Raw genomic sequence first — 13,267 nt, 5'->3', positions numbered from 1 at the left:
ACGTCTGGGCATCAGATTGACGATTAGCAGCAGCGTTCTTCAAGAAGAAACTACGAAGTGCCGGAAACTGTTCTTGAATGCGAGTCCTGCAGTGTTACCCACCGGTTTGATATGCGGCGAAGGAACACATGGGGTGCTATTCCCAGAACTTGTTCTTTCAGCGCTTCAGCCTGCACAGCATGCTTAAAATAATAGTACCCATCTCGCACTAGTTCATCCACATCATAGCAAAACACATCAAGTCTATAGGAAAATGCGTTGTTAACTTTGTGCAGGCTACACTCCCCAACATCCAATAGATTCTCATTCACTCTTCGCTTCAGCTTCGCTTTGACATTTTTCATCACATTGGGTCTGTTGCTGTAAAAACGGAGCAAGCCATTTCTTGGCACCTCGGCCAATGCCTCTTCTACACGCTCGACTATAATGTCTCCTGTGGCCCGACCGAGGTTAAATGACATGAGATGCTCTACCGTAACCTGCTGTTTACTTTCCGAGAAGTATCGTGCTTGAACATTTAGTTGCACTCGCTGTTCAGGCTTCGGTGTCTCATCTATAAGCACAGAATAGAAAACACTACGCCGACACAGCTCATTAATGACCTTCGCCTTAAAGTACGGTCCAGGTCCATCTGAGATGACATATGACAACTTGTGTCTGCCACAACTAAAGTTCTTGGCAACTGTCGGGGAACATCACCTTGTAGATCTCAGTGGCAGTGTCCGCCCAAGAATACGGTATGCTTTTGGAGATCACGGACATAGCAAATACTGCCTTAGCTTTAACAACACGATCTTGCAGTGATGCAGGGGGTCTTCCTTGTGAAAAGTCTATTGTGGCTTGCACTATCTTGGGTGCCTGCAAAACACCACTGCCATCTCTGTGCTTCGCTGTTGCTTCGATATGCTTTTTTATGCTTGCGTGGCGTTTGACAGCTGCAGCTCCATGCATAGCAAAGGAAATTGTGGTATTGCACAGCACACACACAGCTTCAGTGACTTTGACACCTAGCTTCCACCAAAGGCCGATAACGTCATTCTTCCAATCCACTTCTGAGAGCACAGAGCTGCTGCACTTTGTGGACCTCCCTGTGAATGAACAAAAGTATGTTTGAGCTTGTTTTCTAAGGGGGGCCAGTTCCTCCTAATTCATATTGCTCAGAGCTGTGAAAATCTATGCCCATTTACAAACCTACAGAAGGCGAAGTTTTAGGACAATTTTTGCACCCGATCGCCCGCACAACGCGAACCGTGTAAACCGAGAAATAGTGGACACATAGGCTTCAACCACGGGGGTTCATGCTGTAGCAGTTCCATCAGCGGTATGAATTCATCTGAGCCGAGCTGTCCGGCCCTGTCCACTATGTGTACAACAAGACACCTTTAAAAATACGTGCGTACACCACCAGGTGGCTCGAAGTTCGTTCGCGTGGAAGCGGGCCAACACGTCGCCGCTGTTCATACACTCAAGCGTGAACCGCATGGAGCGTTTTCTGCTCCCGAAAACGCGCCGCGGACGCCACAGGCGCGTTGTCGCTGCTGCAGAACCACCCGCGCGCTGCGCACACCCCGGCCGGTGGCGGCAACATGGCGGCGGCTTTGGCCGCACAGTGGTGTGGGCAGCTCGAGCGCCCGCTTCTATGCGCCGTCTAAAATGCCGCTCAAAGCACACGAAGTTGAATGTGCGGTAAAGGAACTTATGATGTGGGCGAAAATGATACTGTAAAACGTCATCCGCGCTGCTAGGGAAAGCGCCCATGCCCCCGCACGGGGCACCTTGAGTATTCATGGTGACGGTGTTGGCGACACCGCGGACCCCGAGCCCCCAACATAAACTGTAACCTACCGTGGTGATGTGTTTAAAGGTGAAGGGTAGAAGCCTCAAACGGTGGCCGTCGGAGCCCAGGTCAAGCTCCGGCAGATGGGCTCCCTGTCTGTTTACCAGGCAGGGAGCTCCGGGACCTCTCAGGCTATCAGGGTAAGGTTTGAGAAGAAAGTACCCCCGTCCCCTGATTTTTTCTATGCCGTATGGAAAATTCAAAACCCCCCTCCAAACGTGATCGGTCCCGAAAAAGGGGCCGCACCGAAGTATCTTTCCGTCCACTTCCAAGCATGAGCTTCCCAAAGCCAGACAAATACTCTCGTTTTCTTGTTATCGAATCTCTTGACACAGCCCGCCCTCTTGCTTCACAATCAGTATTTTTGATTACAAAATACCTTGATGGAATAATTGGGAAAACCTATAATGCCAAAAAACAACGCACAGGTGAAATCCTTGTTGAAGTAAAAAACCAGCAGCAGGCAACCACACTTCTTGGTCAGACGAAAATGGTCGATCTGGACATCAGGGTCACACCCCACCGCAGCCTGAATAGCTCGCAGGGTGTGATCTCTGAGGCAGATCTTCTTAATGAGACAGATGCCGACATTCTTGAAGGTCTAAAGGATCAGGGTGTCACAGCCGTGCGCCGCATCACGATGCGTAGAGATCATAAGGTAATCCCCACGAAACATATCCTGACCTTCAACTGCTGCTCACTTCCTGACCATATCAACGCAGGGTTCATCCGATGCTCCATTCGTCCTTACATTCCAAACCCGCGCCGCTGCTTTAAGTGCCAGTGGTTCGGGCACGGAACCAACTCCTGCCGTGGTCGTCTGACCTGCGCAAAGTGCGCTCAGCATGATCATCCTTCTGATAATTGTCCAACGTCAACCCTCACCTGCGCCAACTGCCAGGGACCCCATGCCACCTACTCTCGAACGTGCGAGAAGTTTAAGCAGGAGAAGGCGATCATTAATGTGAAGGTAACTGAGAACATCACTTTCCCAGAGGCGCGAAAGAGGTTTGCCTCTTTCCCCCTGGGGAGGTACGCCGACGCTGCTCGCCGGGGGGCGGAGCGGCGTCTGGTGTCCACAGGGACGCAGTTCAGCGAGTCTGACCTGGTCCCTCCTGGGGTGCGAGTCTGACCTGGCTGCCTGGGGTGCCTCAGGCAGCCCAATCTGTCGCCACGCCGCTTACTGAGGCAGCAGCGGCTGTGGTGACATCTTCTATAGGGACCGATCCCGCTCCCGCCTCTGTCTCCCCGTCCTCCAGTGCGTTGGAGGGTACCGAGGTGATGGACACCACGGGCCCCGCACCGGCTCCCACCGCCACCGCACCGCACGTGCCACCTCTGGTGCCCCGGACGCCCTCGGCGGTGGCGGCTCAAACGAAGGGCTCCCGAGGGGGGGCCAAGTCCGGGGGTCCCGGTCCGTCGGGCACCCCTCGGACATCCGACGACGAGATGGATGTCGGGCCGTTCCTTCCTGCAACGCAGCGCAAGGAGCGGCCACCGACTTCCAAGCCTACAGACAGGCCTAAAAAGCCTAATCCCAGAGCAACAGCCCCGAAAGACGACACATGAACACACACACTCCATTCATTCTTAAACGTAAATAATGGGAACAGAAAACATCATTCAATGGAACTGCAGAGGCCTCTTTTAAAATCTTGACGATGTGTATGATATCCTGCATGCCAATCAGCCAAGTCTCATGTGTCTCCAAGAGACACACCTCAATTCCAAACAGACAAATTTCTTAAGTAGGTACATGCTATTCAGAAAAGACGGTTGGGTGCACACACTCTTCTGGGGGTGTGGCCATAATCGCCCGGAAATCCTTAGCATGCCACCCTGTCACTCTGAACACTGTCCTTGAGGCTGTAGCAATTCGCACAATAATATTCAATAGATTGATATTCAATAGATTGCTCCATATACATTCCTCCTGATCATGCACTCTCGAGCTCTGATTTCGAGGCGCTGGTCGACCAGCTGCCCGAACCATACCCTAACAGGCGACCTCAATGCCCACAACTCTCTTTGGGGCTCCTCCAGAATGGATGCCCGAGGTCGCCTGATACAGAAATTTCTTACATCTTCAGGAGCATGCCTTTTCAACAAAAAACAGCCTACATACCATAACATAGGACATAATACCTACTCACATCTCGACTTGGCTATTGGTTCTGCAATTCTATTTCCATGTCTTGAGTGGGGCGTGGGAACGGACCCATATGGTAGTGACCACTTCCCCACTTCCCTAACATACATAGGTAAAGGCCCATGCAGTGCATCTTCCCATAACAGGTTTAATGAATCAAAAGCAAACTGGAGTACATTCACAGAAACATCTAAACTACACCACACAACCATAAAACACCTACACGTTGAGGAAGCAGCCCAACTCATCATGGCGCACATACACGACGCTGCCGAAAAGTCCATTCCCCCCCGCACGGGGCACCTTGAGCAATCTTGGTGACGGTACTGGCGATACCGCGGACCCCGAGCCCCCAAACATAAGCTGGATCCAACCGTGGCGATGTGTTTATAGGTGGAGGGTTAGAAACCAGGAACGGTGGCCGTCAGAGCCCAGGTCAAGCTCCGGCGGATGGGCTCCCTGTCTGTTCACCAGGCAGGGAGCTCCGGGACCTCTTTGGCTACCAGGGTAAGGTCAAAGAAGAAAGTACCCCCGTCTCCCTGCCCCGCACGGGGCACCTTGAGCAATCTTGGTGACGGTACTGGCGATACCGCGGACCCCGAGCCCCCAAACATACGCTGGATCCAACCGTGGCAATGTGTTTATAGGTGGAGGGTTAGAAACCACGAACGGTGGCCGTCGGAGCCCAGGTCAAGCTCCGGCGGATGGGCTCCCTGTCTGTTTACCAGGCAGGGAGCTCCGGGACCTCCTCAGCTATCAGGGTAAGGTTGTGGAAGAAAGTACCCCCGTCCCCTGCTTCTATACATGCTGTATGGTATTATCAAACCCCCCCTCCAAACGTGATCGGTCCCTGAAAAGGGGCCGCACCGAAGTATCATTTCCGTCCTTACCAACGATCTCAACCCCAAAGCCAGCCAACTATCCCCGCTTCCTGATCATTCAATCCATTGAAAAAGAAAAGCCTGTTGCCTCTCTGTCCGTCTTCTTGGTCACAAAGTTCATAGAAGGTATAATAGGAAAATCCTACAAAGCAAAGAAACAGAGAACGGGAGAACTGTTGGTCGAAGTCAATAACCAGCAGCAGGCAACAAATCTCCTGAGCCAGACACGCATTGCAGATCTTGACATCATGGTCACGCCCCACCGAAGCCTTAACAGCTCACAGGGCGTGATCTCAGATCCTGACCTCATGACTGAAACTGAAACCGATCTGCTGGAGGGCCTGAAAAGTCAGGGCGTAACAGCAGTGAGGCGCATAACGATACGCAGAGAAGACAAAGAAATTCCTACTAAACATCTCATCTTAACATTTGATCGATCAACATTACCAGAATTCATTAACGCAGGATACATTCGATGTTCGGTTCGGCCATACATTCCTAACCCCCGCCGCTGCTTTAAGTGCCAGCGGTTCGGGCACAGCACCAACTCTTGCCGCGGCCGTCTGACCTGCGCAAAGTGCTCCCAGCATGATCACCCATCGGACAATTGTCCATCATCAACTCTCACCTGCGCCAACTGCCAGGGACCCCATGCCGCCTGCTCTAGAAAATGTGAAAAGTTTCAACTAGAAAAGAAAATCATCAACATCAAAGTCACTGAAAACATCACCTTCCCAGAGGCGCGAAAGAGGTTCGCCTCTTTCCCCCTGGGGAGGTACGCCGACGCGGCTCGCCGGGGGGGCGGAGCGGCGTCTGGTGTCCACAGGGACCCAGTTCAGCGAGTCTGATCTGGTCCCTCCCCTGCCCCCCCCCTGGGGTGCCTCAGGCATCCCAATCCGTTGCCACGCCTCTTGCTGAGGCAGCAGCGGTTGTGGTGACAACCTCTTCTCTGGGGACCGGTGCCGCTCCCGCCTCTGCCTCCCCGTCCTCCAGTGCGTTGGAGGTTTCCGGCCGGATGGACACCGGGGGCCCCGCATCGGCTCCCGCCGCCACCGCCCCTCCTGTGCCACCTCTGGTGCCCCGGACGCCCTCGGCGGTGGCAGCTCAAACGAAGGGCTCCCGAAAGGGGGCCAAGTCCGGGGCGCCTGGTCCGCCGGGCACCCTTCTGGCATCCGACGAGGAGATGGATGTCACGCCGTTCCTGCCTGCTACGCAGCGCAAGGAGCGGCCTCCGATGTCCAAGCCGACAGAAAAGCCTAAAAATCCTAGAATAACAGCCCCGAAAGACGACACATGAACAAACACACACACACACACACACACTCCAGTTATTCTTAAACTTAAATAATGGGAACAGAAAACATAATTCAATGGAACTGCAGAGGCCTCCTTAAAAATCTTGACGATGTGTATGAGATTCTGCATGTCAGTCAGCCAAGTATCATGTGTCTCCAGGAAACCCACCTCAATTCTAAACAAACAAATTTCTTAAATAGGTACATGGTATTCAGAAAGGACAGGGTTGGCTGCACACACTCTTCAGGAGGTGTGGCAATTGTCGCCCGGAAATCATTAGCCTGCCATCCTGTCACTCTGAACACTGTCCTCGAGGCTGTAGCAATCCATACAATAATATTTAATAGGTTGGTAACAATATGCTCCATTTACATTCCTCCTGATTTTGCACTTCTGAGCTCTGATTTCGAGGCGCTGGTCGACCAGCTGCCCGAACCATATATTCTAACAGGCGACCTGAATGCGCACAACTCTCTTTGGGGCTCCGCCAGAACGGATGCCCGAGGTCGCCTGATAGAGAAATTCCTTACATCTTCAGGAGCATGCCTTTTCAACAAAAAACAGCCTACATACCATAACTTAGGACACAATACATACTCACATCTTGACTTGGCTATTGGTTCCGCAATTCTCTTTCCATGTCTTGAGTGGGGCGTGGGCACGGACCCATATGGTAGTGACCACTTCCCTAACTTACATAGGTAAAGGCCCATGCAGTCCATCTTCCCATAACAGGTTTAATGAATCACAAGCAAACAGGAGCACATTCACACAAACATCTCAACTCACCACACATCCATAAAACACCTACACGTGGAGGAAGCCGCCCAACTCGTCACGGCGCACATCCTCGACGCCGCCGAAAAGTCCATTCCCCAGGCCTCCAGTGGGTCCCTCAGCTCAAGGAGGCCCTGGTGGAACGAGGACTGCAGGCGGGCGCGAGAGGCCCAGAACAAGGCATGGGGTGTCCTTCGCCGGTACCCCACGTCAGATAACCTCATTTCTTTTAAACGGGCCAAGGCTTTTGGGAGGCGAGTGCGCCGTGAGGCGAAAAGGGAGAGTTGGCGCACCTTCCTCACTTCCATCAACTCATACACTGACACACACAAAGTCTGGACACGAATACGAAAACTAAAAGGACAACAGACACACAGCCTGCCCCTGGTTAGTACAACAGGGGACACACTGGAAGACCAGGCTAACACACTCGCACAACACTTCCAACACGTGTCCAGCTCAGCACACTACACTAATACTTTCATGCAACACAAAACATCTTCAGAAAAGAAGCCCTTACGAGACAAGAACAAGTCGAATTCTGCTTACAACTCTGAATTCACACTTCATGAGCTGAAGGTTGCTCTTGCCACTTGTAAGCCTTCAGCTCCAGGGGCAGACAGCATTACATACACCATGATACAACACCTACACCCAGACACTCTTGAGACACTCCTACACCTCTACAACAGAATATGGCTTTCGGGGCAGCTTCCAAGGTCTTGGAAGGAGGCCATAGTTGTGGCCTTTCTGAAGGAGGGGAAGGACCCTTCCTCTCCCTCAAGTTATGGTCCCATCGCCCTGACAAGCTGCCTGTGTAAGCTCCTCGAGAAGATGATAAACCGTAGGCTCGTGTACTTTCTGGAGTACAACGGTCTTCTCGAGGGCTGGCAGGCAGGCTTCAGGGTGGGGCGATGTACCAATGATCAACTTGTTGCACTGGAATCCTACATAAAAGATGCATTTGTCCATAACCAGTTCTGCCTTACAGCATTTTTCGATATTGAAAAAGCTTATGATACAGCCTGGCGCTATGGCATCCTCAGGGACCTTAAGTCATTTGGTGTCTCCGGCAACATGTTGAACACTCTTTGTAGTTATTTGGCTGAACGAACCTTTCGAGTGAGGGTTGACAGTGCACTTTCCAATGTATATTTGCAGGAAAATGGTGTGCCGCAAGGTGGAGTTCTAAGCTTCACGTTGTTTATAGTAAGATGAACTCCCTCCGAAAGGCATTGCCGCCGACCATTTCCTGTTCCATCAATGTGGACGATGTGCAAATATCTTTTAAATCCTGTAACCTGTCAATATGCGAACGTCAAGTACAGCTCGGTGTTAAGAAACTTGCTGGCTGGGCGGACCTTAACGGGTTTAAACTAAACCCGGACAAAAGTACTTGTGTTGTGTTTTCACGCAAGCGCGGGATTAACGCGGACCCTGAGATTACACTTAACCGTGCACCTATTCCTGTTAAAAAGGAGCACAAGTTTTTAGGTGTCATATTTGATAACAAGCTCACGTTCATACCTCACGTAAAAGCACTTAAACATAAGTGCCTCAAAACACTAAACATTCTCAAGGTCCTCTCCCACCAATCTTATGGGGCAGACAAAGAACTACTTCTCCGGGTCTTTACCGCCTTAGTCGGGTCTCGATTAGACTACGGCAGTGTCGTGTATGGGTCCGCATCGAAAACAACCCTAAAAAGGCTTGATCCAGTACTCCACTTGGGTCTGCGCCTTGCGTCGGGTGCCTTCCGCACTAGCCCGACCCAGAGTCTATATGTTGAATGTAATAAGTGGTGCCTTGAGTACCAACGAACGTATGTTGACTTTCTCTACGCTTTTAAAATTTCATCTTTGAATAACCATCCTTTTAAACCTGTTTTTAATGATACATCCACATCGCCACTGTTTGTAAATCGCCTGTCTGTTCCTTTGCCGTTCTCACTTAGAGTGAGACAGGAAGCTCCAAATTTCGACATCTCCTTTTTAGACATTCACACATCTTCTTTTACTGACGTGTTACCACCCTGGCAGCTTCAACCTGTGTGTTGTGACTTGTCCTTCGTGAAAATTGATAAAAGCAGGGTACCACAAACTGCTATTTTGCAGCACTTCTTGTCCCTGCAGTCTAAGTATGAATGTGCAGAGTTTTACAGTGACGCATCAAAAACTGCCCTTACTGTGTCGTCTGCGGCGCACGGACCCGATTTTAGAGTCTCTAAGACCCTGAACGCGAAGACCAGCATTTTTACGGCGGAAGCCCATGGAGTTTTGCTTGTTTTAAATCACATAGTGCAACATGAAATACCCAAGTCTATCATTTTCACAGATTCACTGAGTGTTGTACATGCATTGTCATCCAACAAGTCTTCTAAAAACAATGTTCTTAATGTAGTGTATAAAACCATTATGTCAGCATATGCATTAAATCTCAACGTGATCATGTGTTGGGTTCCAGGCCACTCTGGGATTGCGTGAAATGAGACCGCTGATCAGATGGCCGCTGCTGCTGCACATACAAATACACCGGACATAGCAGCAGTACCCTACACTGACCTCAAGCCACACATCAGACAACACCTTCGCGAAACATGGCAAGCACTCTGGAATCAACAGACAGACAACAAACTACACACAATAAAGCCACTCTTGGGACCATACACGACTGACGCACACAACAGACACACTAAAGTTGCCCTTGCTAGGTTACGGATAGGCCACACTCATATAACACACTCCCACCTGCTCACAGGATCTCCAAGACCTCTGTGCAGCAGGTGTGGAGAGGCCCTAACCGTGATCCACATCCTTATACAATGTAAGGCACTCGACATTACACGACGCAAGCACTTCCCACAACTACACACGCGACATATTCCACCACACCCGTCATACTTTTTGGGAGATGAAGCCATGTTTTCAATCAAACGCGTTTTCGAGTTTCTTACCGACGTAAAATTTTTACATCTCATTTCTTATCATGCATGTTGACAACCTGGCCCTTTACACCAGTCATCTTCATTACGTTGTGTTTTTGTTTATTTTTACTGAATTGTTCTACTTTTACTTCCATGCCACTTTCATGTAATCACTATTGTTTGGCGCTCTTTGCCCTTAGTCGGCCTTGCGCCATTAAACTCCAAACATCATCATCATTTTCAAAACCCCCCCCAAACGTGATCGGTCCCTGAAAAGGGGCCGCACCGAAGTATCTTTTTCCCAATTGCCATCTCTAACATTTCCTGAACCGGATAATTTTTCTCGATTTCTTGTGATGGAATCGCTCAATCCAACCCACCCTCTAGCATCTCAGTCAGTCTTCTTGATCGCCAAGTATCTTGAAGCCATAGTAGGAAAATCATATAAGTGCAAAAAACAAAGGTCTGGTGAACTCCTCATCGAAATAAATGACAAGCAGCAGTCCACGAAGCTTCTAGCTCAGACTAGACTGGCTGATCTAGACATCAGGGTCACACCCCATCGGAGCCTCAACAGCTCTCAGGGTGTGATATTCGAGACAGATCTCTTGAACGAAACGGATGCGGATCTCCTTGCCGGCTTGAAGGATCAGGGCGTCACTGCCGTGAGACGCATCACTATCCGCAGAGACGACAAGGAGATTCCCACCAAGCACATTATCTTGACTTTCGACCGCGCAGTTCTTCCACAACACATCAATGCAGGTTTTATCCGTTGCTCCATCCGTCCGTACATCCCGAATCCGCGGCGCTGTTTTAAGTGCTATCGGTTCGGGCACGGTACAACCTCTTGCCGTGGCCGAACGACGTGTGCGAAATGCGCGGCGCACGATCATCCGACTGACAACTGTCCATCCGAAACCCTCACTTGTGTGAACTGCGGCGGTCCGCATGTAGCGTACTCCCGCAAGTGCGAAAAATTTCAAACTGAGAAAAAGATAATCAACATCAAGGTAACGGAGAACATCACCTTCCCAGAGGCGCGAAAGAGGTTCGCCTCTTTCCCCCTGGGGAGGTACGCCGACGCGGCTCGCCGGGGGGCGGAGCGGCGTCTGGTTTCCACAGGGACCCAGTTCAGCGAGTCTGACCTGGTCCCTGCCCCGCCCCCCCCCCCCCTGGGTTGCCTCTGGCAGCCCAACCCGCGACCACGCCGCTTGTTGAGGCAGCAGCGGTTGTGGTGCAAACGTCTTCCGTCGGGACCGGTGCCGCTCCCGTCCCTGCCTCCCCGTCCTCTGGTGCTTTGGAGAGTGCCATGGACACCACGGGCCCCGCACCGGCTCCCACCGCCACCGCACCGCCCGTGCCACTTCTGGTGCCCCCGACACCTGCGGCGGTGGCGGGTCAAACAAAGGGCTCCCGAGGGGGGCCAAGTCCGGGGGGCCCGGTCCGTCGGGCACCCCTCGGACATCCGACGACGAGATGGATGTCGGGCCGTTCCTGCCTGCAACGCAGCGCAAGGAACGCGTCCTGACGCCAAAGCCTCCCGACAAGCCCTTGAGCTATCTTGGTGACGGTACTGGCGATACCGCAGACCCCGAGCCCCCAAACATAAGCTGGAGCCAACCGTGGCAATATGTTTATAGGTGGAGGGTTAGAAACCACGAACGGTGGCCGTCGGAGCCCAGGTAAAGCTCCGGCGGATGAGCTCCCTGTCTGTTTACCAGGCAGGGAGCTCCGGGACCTCTCAGGCTATCAGGGTAAGGTTTGAGAAGAAAGTACCCCCGTCCCCTTCTTCTATACTATGATGTATGGCATTCTCTAAACCCCCCCCCCAAACGTGATCGGTCCCTGAAAAGGGGCCGCACCGAAGTATCTTTTTCCTTCATTGCCATCTTTGACATTTCCTGAACCAGATCATTACTCTCGATTTCTTGTCATGGAGTCCCTCAACCCAACCCACCCTCTAGCATCTCAGTCAGTCTTCTTGATCGCCAAGTATCTTGAAGCAATAATAGGAAAATCGTATAAGTGCAAAAAACAAAGGTCTGGTGAACTCCTAATCGAAATAAATGACAAGCAGCAGTCTGCAAAGCTTCTAGCTCAGACTAGACTGGCTGATCTGGACATTAGGGTCACACCCCATCGGAGCCTCAACAGCTCGCAGGGTGTGATATCCGAGACAGATCTCCTGAACGAAACGGATGCGGATCTCCTTGCCGGCTTGAAGGATCAGGGCGTCACTGCCGTGAGACGCATCGCTATCCGCAGAGACGACAGGGAGATTCCCACTAAGCACATTATCTTGACTTTTGACCGCGCAGTTCTTCCACAACACATACATGCAGGTTTTATCCGTTGCTCCATCCGTCCGTACATCCCGAATCCGCGGCGCTGTTTTAAGTGCCAGCGGTTTCGGGCATGGTACGAACTCTTGCCGTGGCCGAACGACGTGTGCAAAATGCGCGGCGCACGATCATCCGACTGACAACTGTCCATCCGACACCCTCTGTTGTGTGAACTGCGGCGGTCCGCATGCAGCGTACTCCCGCAAGTGTGAAAAATTCCAACTGGAAAAAAAGATAATCAACATAAAGGTAACTGAGAACATCACCTTCCCAGAGGCGCGAAAGAGGTTCGCCTCTTTCCCCTTGGGGAGGTACGCCGACGCGGCTCGCAGGGGGGCGGAGCGGCGTCTGGTGTCCACAGGGACCCAGTTCAGCGAGTCTGACCTGGTCCCTCCCCCGCCCCCCCTGGGTTGCCTCTGGCAGCCCAACCCGCCACCACGCCGCTTGCTGAGGCAGCAGCGGTTGTGGTGGCAACGTCTTCCGTCGGGACCGGTGCCGCTCCCGCCTCTGTCTCCCCATCCTCCAGTGCGTTGGAGGGTACCGAGGTGATGGACACCACGGGCCCCGCACCGGCTCCCACCGCCACCGCACCGCCCGTGCCACCTCTGGCACCCCGGACGCCCTCGGCGGTGGCGTCTCAAACGAAGGGCTCCCGAGGGGGGGCCAAGTCCGGGGGGGCCGGTCCGTCGGGCACCCCTTGGACATCCGACGATGAGATGGATGTCGGGCCGTTCTTGCCTGCAACGCAGCGCAAGAGGAGCGGCCACCGACTTCCAAGCCTACAGACAGGCCCAAAAAGCCCAATCCCAGAGTAACAGCCCCGAAAGACGACACATTAACACGCACGAACACACACACTCCAGTCATTCTTAAATTTAAATAATGGGAACAGAAAACATCATTCAATGGAACTGCAGAGGCCTCCTTAAAAATCTTGACGATGTGTATGAGATTCTGCATGCCAGTCAGCCAAGTATCATGTGTCTGCAGGAAACCCACCTCAATTCTAAACAAACAAATTTCTTAAATAGGTACATGGTATTCAGAAAGGACAGGGTT

General features: G+C 52.1%; 1 pseudogene; it reads right to left on the bottom strand.

The window, feature by feature from the left end:
- Positions 1–2: 2 nt before the first annotated feature.
- LOC144146540 (uncharacterized) lies at positions 3–1,588 on the bottom strand (annotated as a pseudogene).
- Between the last annotated feature and the right edge of the window lie 11,679 nt (positions 1,589–13,267).

This window comes from Haemaphysalis longicornis, unplaced genomic scaffold (genome assembly GCF_048455015.1).
Source record: "Haemaphysalis longicornis isolate Haplotype H1 unplaced genomic scaffold, Haemaphysalis longicornis Haplotype H1 scaffold_7, whole genome shotgun sequence".
NCBI classification, from domain to species: domain Eukaryota; kingdom Metazoa; phylum Arthropoda; class Arachnida; order Ixodida; family Ixodidae; genus Haemaphysalis; species Haemaphysalis longicornis.
The sequence above is the reverse complement of the archived record's forward strand: the minus strand, read 5'-3'. Positions and strand labels throughout refer to the sequence as shown.